General features: G+C 45.2%; 1 long non-coding RNA gene across 1 annotated transcript; it reads left to right on the top strand.

Moving 5' to 3' along the window:
- The first annotated feature begins 231 nt into the window (after positions 1-231).
- LOC144825148 (uncharacterized) lies at positions 232-5,164 on the top strand. The gene is made up of 3 exons (XR_013609298.1): positions 232-305; positions 3,215-3,247; positions 5,027-5,164. It is a non-coding gene; the product is annotated as an uncharacterized LOC144825148 (long non-coding RNA).
- Positions 5,165-5,717: the final 553 nt, after the last annotated feature.

Raw genomic sequence — 5,717 nt, 5'->3', positions numbered from 1 at the left:
TAAAACTTGATTTGCATTTAATAAATTTATAAAGTGCATAAGAGAGGATGGATTTCCCGACCCCCAACCTTATGTGGATGCTTGCCTATCTTTTTGAAGGCCGATATGTCCCCTGCTGCAATCTACCTCAAGCAGTGTGAAGCTGTCTTATGTTGATGTTCAGTTAATAGATGTGGGTTCTTCTCCGTGCAGACACTGCCACCCTTTAACCTCCTCCTTTGTTTTCCAGATCTGCCCTGGTAACGGCAGAAGCAGTGCTGCAGCTGGAGACAGTGCCACATTGACAATGGGACCCATCTATGCAGGTGCGTCATCATGTTTCTGCTTTTCCTCTTGGCATAGATTGAATGGAAGTTCTTAAAACCAACTAGTCCCAGAAAGAAGTAACCCATGTAAGAGCAACCTCAAAATGCATCTTGACGGTATTACCCACACAGCAACTCACTGTTTAATCCTAGTGCAGCCCACAGTGTAATTAAAGTGAAGCCCACACCCTCACTGAGGAGTTATCCTCGCTACATGAACAAAGCCAGGTTTGTAAAGAATCAGCACTCATGTGCCAGATGAATCACTGCAATCTTTTTCCAAGGGTTGTGCTACCTTTGAAAAGGACTCCTCTGCAGCACTAACATTCATGATGTCACAGAGGAGCTTTGCTTGTTAAGTACCGCCATCTTTGGAAAGGTGTCTCATTCTGCATTGTGATCCCTGATAGGACGGTAATGGTACAGGACTTCCCTCTAGTACCTCCGACTTGGTAAAGGAGTCCACGTTCACCCTGTGAACCCTGATGGTACAGTACATTTCACTGGCAGTGCCATCTTGGTACAGGAGTCCACGTCTGCCCTTTGATTCCTGATGCTACAGGACCTTTACATCTCGCTGTCTGAGCCATCTTGGTAAAGGAGTCCCAGACTGCACTTGAGCTCTTACTACAGCATTCTGATGCGACGCCCCTCGCTGCAACCAATAGTTAGTGATGTGAGGATGTTTTGGCGTGCAATCTGCTTAGTATTGGACACACTTTCATTTGTTTGTTTGCCAGATAGGTCTCTCTGTAAGTGGTGGTACCACCTGGTTCCATGTCGTTGGACACCATGGGCTTTATTTATAAAGGTCTTGTGCCGCCAGTTCGTCACTTTTAAAATGGGAAAAAGTGACGCACTAGTAGCGCAGTGCCTTCCTAAATGAGGCCCCATGTTTCCAGTCCTGCGCTTTTATGCTGGAAATCATTACCATGAGGTGCATCATTGAAATTCTTTCACTGAAAGCAACACATGACAACTACTCTCAGAAAACATTTGGTTTTCGTGGGAAAAGCCTAAAACTTGAATTGTGGTATCTACTCTAAGTGAAGAGGCAATGTTGTAATATTAGCAAGATGGGTTAGTATGTGAAGCACTCACGGCTGACATCTGGTGTGAACTGAAAGCCACAAGTTTAAATCACAGGTCACTGTTCATCCTGAACTGGTAAAAAATGGAGCACCATTAGGTAGGGTAGTGTTATCACATAGAAATTATCTTGCATGGACCACAGTGCTGTAAAAGCAGGTAGGTGTTTTTCCGAAGGACATCCTATGAACTGGGCCAGACTGGCCATTCTACTATTCTGTTTGTATTCCAGGTGGGGTGTAGGCTAGGGTGCTGCTTTCAGAGTTACATTGGCTGTCATGACCCAACCATCAAAGCCCCCATCCCCATAATGGTCCCAGCCTCCTGCAGTATGTGAATGGTTTGAACATTTTTTTGTTTAATGTCTGTTTAATAAAGACAAAGCGAGAAATAAAACAGAGGCCAAGCAAATACATGGTTAATGGCACAGCAAGAACAGCTGTGAGCTGGCATCATAGGCCAAGCTGTACATTGAAATAGCAATACAAAATCATCCCATCAAATCCGATTATACCATGGAAGAATGTCGTAGCACCACAGCTGGGCATACATTAGGGTTATGGTAGGCTTAGCCCAAGCGACAGAAAAGCCTTCACATCGCGTAGAGAAAATACCTCGCACTGTGACAATACTAAACAGTCATTGTCATATTTAATAGGAACGAAAACACACAACAAGAGAAAGAAGTCGAAAGGGGTGAGGAGAGAATGAGAGGAGAAAAGCTATCGAAGGGGGCGTCTCTCACGGGGGAGGGGAGGTTTGAAGCTGAAGGCGCTGTGGGAAGCCCAGAGTGGGGATCGGGGGTGGTAGGGTGGGAGTACCAGGGGGTAGAGACATCTGCCTATTAATTCAAGTGGGTCATTCCGGGGAGTCTGGTTTCCAACCCTGAGAGAAAGGCTCCAAGGGATCTTCAAACAGCTGTAGGGCGCACAGCCTGGGGTGCACTAGGCGGGAGTGATCAGTCTTTTTTTTGCTGCATATTTATATAGCGCGAACTCGACCCGAAGGTATTGGAGCGCTTTACATGAGCACTGTATTTACATTACACATTCAGGCACAGGGAGATTAAGTGATTTGCCCAGAATCATAGGATGTGGACGCAACCCCGAGGCTCGAACCCTGGTCTCCAGCACCAGGGTCGGCAGTCTAGCCGACGGACCACATCCTTGGTGAGGTGGCGTATAAGTGGCTGCCAAATGCGTTCGAATCGTGCGTCTGTGTGATTAAGACGTGCTATGTGTAGGTTTGAACATTTTTGGTGGGTCTGATACTGCTTCCCAGTCTGGTCACTCATCTGAAGAGGGGAGGAACCTGCAGCCAGGGCCGGACTGGCCATAGCGGGCACCGGGCAATCCCCAGGTGAGCCACACGGGTGGAGGCTGGTTTAGGGTCCCTGGGGGCCGTTTTTGTTACAGTGCTGTTTTTGCAGCATAGCTGCAAAATCGGCCCTGTACCAAAATCGGCCGAAAACAGTCCCCGGCAAAGAGCTCGGCGGCACCTCCAACCCACCGAGTGGGGTGGGGGGGAGCAGCTGAGCACTTTGCCAGGGCCGGTTGTGGTTCCCAGTCCGAACCTAGCTGCAGCTTGCCTGGAGGGGAGGCTAACTCTGCTTTACCCTTACATACCCCCCCCCCCCCCCTCAGGCCACACGGGTTCCTCCTGGCCAGACCTATGTAAGGACATATGACTGAATTAAAAGTAGTTAGGTGAAAAGGAAGAATGACTTGCAGATAAAATATCCTCATGCGCCTTCTCGGATGAAGATTACACACTCAAACACATTTCATGTCAGTGATGAAAGCTTGTTTTTTCTCTTCTAGATACGGCTTATTTCTCTGCTGGGTCTTGCGACCGTAAGTATGATTGTGTGTCTCACACTTTTCACGTTCTGTAAACCTATCATTCAGCTGTATTTCATACCCACCAATGAAACTCCACAGGAGTCTGAACACCAGGAACACAGCAGAGAGCTCACCGGCAGACCCATCGGCTGTCACCATACAAAGATGGCTTACACATTTCACCTGTTGTTGAGGGGCCATGACCCCTCCTGCCCACGGTCACCTTTTGACCTGCATGCAATTTTTTACTAGATGGATTTTCCACCAGCAGCGTTGGGCCCAGTGTTCCTATTTTCAGGACATCTGGGTGCAGTAATGCTTAATTTGTGCCGGTGGTTGCCGGTGTGGCTCACCAGCACTCATTTATGCAAATCAGCAATTATATTCTGCATCAGACATTTTGCGAGGGAAAGAGAGGAAAATTAAACAAAATGGAAAGACAAAGACATAAAAAGACAGAAAAACTTCATAAAGGGGGAAATCAGGAGTCTGCAAGAGTGAGATAGAGGGGAAGCGAGTGTCTGGTAGTAGATTAAAGAGGAAGACTACGCAGCCTTCATATTCAGTGTGCCGACATTTTATTTCACTGGCCACAAGCTTCTGAGCAGAGCTTTGGGCTCCGGCATTCATTCTTTTATAAATTAAACACTCAGTGCTGGAAAACCATGCAAGTTGTGATAAGGGAACCATCATCGTGCCCGGGTGACACCACCCAGCCCAAACCATAATTGAGACTGTGAGTCCCCTCTTTAGATTTTCGGTGATGTAAACCCATTGACAATCATTTGGCAGTCATTGAAGTTCTGTTGCCTCCCTTGGTCTTTTGGCACTCTTCTGGCAAAAGGAGAGTTAGGATTGCCAATGCTCTTAATTTGTGAAATTCAATGGAAGGAGCAAATAGCTGATGTAAAGAAGGAGGAAATAGCTGCAGTAGGTGTTAAGAAAGTAGAAATGGAACAGGGAAGAGCCCAACTCAAGTTAGTTCATGGTGTGTACATCATTGTTATGAAAGATTAGTACAACATAGAATTGAGACATAACAATATGTGAAGAGCCTGCTTCTGTGGGGTTGACATTTACTTCCAGTGATAGATGGTCAAGGACAAGTAGACATGTGGATGCAGTATATATTGGTTTGGGGTTGCTGGTGTTCGAAGGGATGAGGCTTCTTTGATGACAAGAAAGCAGAGCTGTATTCAATAGGTACTGAGAGCAGAATTACCAATGTCACCAAAAGCCTGGTAGAAAAGTTCCCACTGACATGTGAAAGGTGCCTATGCAGAGTGTGGTTGAAAGGGTTCACTAAGATTCAGCTAGTCTCTGAAACGTCCCCCGAGCTTCTGGCTAATAACTATTAAGAAGGCGCAGAAGGATGAATAACCAGCGCTAAAGAAGGGGTTGATTCCTGATGTGTGCCCATTGACAGTTACACAACCAACTTGGGGCGTACCAAATCTTTTTACTTCCACAAAATCCATGAGGTTTTTTGCAACATACTAAATGTGGCGATATTAATATGGATAGGATGCACAAAAATATCCTCATTTAGTCTGAACATTCTTGTGCAAAAAACGTTTTTGCAGGCAGCCACATTTTTGTAAAGATTTAAAAATTTGTAAATAAGCAAAATCTTGCTTGCAAAATGTTTATTGTCAAGCACCTACCTATGTGCTAAATATGCTTCAGCGGGAGCTGCAACTATATCCTAGGTGCAGTCCTAAGAGAGATGGTGTGTGGTATACGTATGAATGAAGCTGATTAATCAATCAATCTTTTGATGTTTGGATTTAGGCTTTTCATGGATCTGGATGGTGAACTTCCTGATGCTCTCACTGCTGGTACAGAAACTCCATAAGTGAACACCGACTTACAGTGCAGACAAGACTACCGGATCAACCTATGGAAACATGTAGCTGTCCAAAGACAACCTTTCAGAACTTTCAGAATTCCCTCTCTGAAACCTACAATCAATCTTTGACCTCCTGCATGGCCAGTCTCTAGTCCTCTCCTCAAACCCTCTTAACAATCTGTCACTGGCCAATGCCTTTTCTCCAATGGCTAGACTATAGATCATTTGCAAAACTTAACGGGAAATCAATATTCATTAAAGGATCTGCGCATGATCTGGGAATCGGTTGATCTTTTCCTACTTGCTCCATTAAGTGAGCGAGAGAGATAGAGAGTGTGTGTGTTTGAATGTATATGGGTTTGCGTGCCCGTGCATGCGTGCTGAGTGCTGATGCATGGGCGCTTCTTTCTTTGTACAGCGATAAGCACTTTAATACCTCCTTGGCATAACAATAACAACTTTAATGTATATTATTTTATGTTTACTTGATCTACACAGAATATGTACACTGTTATTCTAAAAGCATACTCTTGCTTTCTTCCAATAAATAAACCTTACAGCAATGCAGTCATAAAATGTTTACTTCGGATAGCAGACCATAATGCTTCGAAAAAATGCCAACTGTTATCAAGA

The sequence above is a fragment of the Lissotriton helveticus genome, chromosome 3_1 (assembly GCF_964261635.1).
Source record: "Lissotriton helveticus chromosome 3_1, aLisHel1.1, whole genome shotgun sequence".
NCBI classification, from domain to species: Eukaryota; Metazoa; Chordata; class Amphibia; order Caudata; family Salamandridae; genus Lissotriton; species Lissotriton helveticus.
This window is presented reverse-complemented; position numbering and strand designations above follow the sequence as displayed.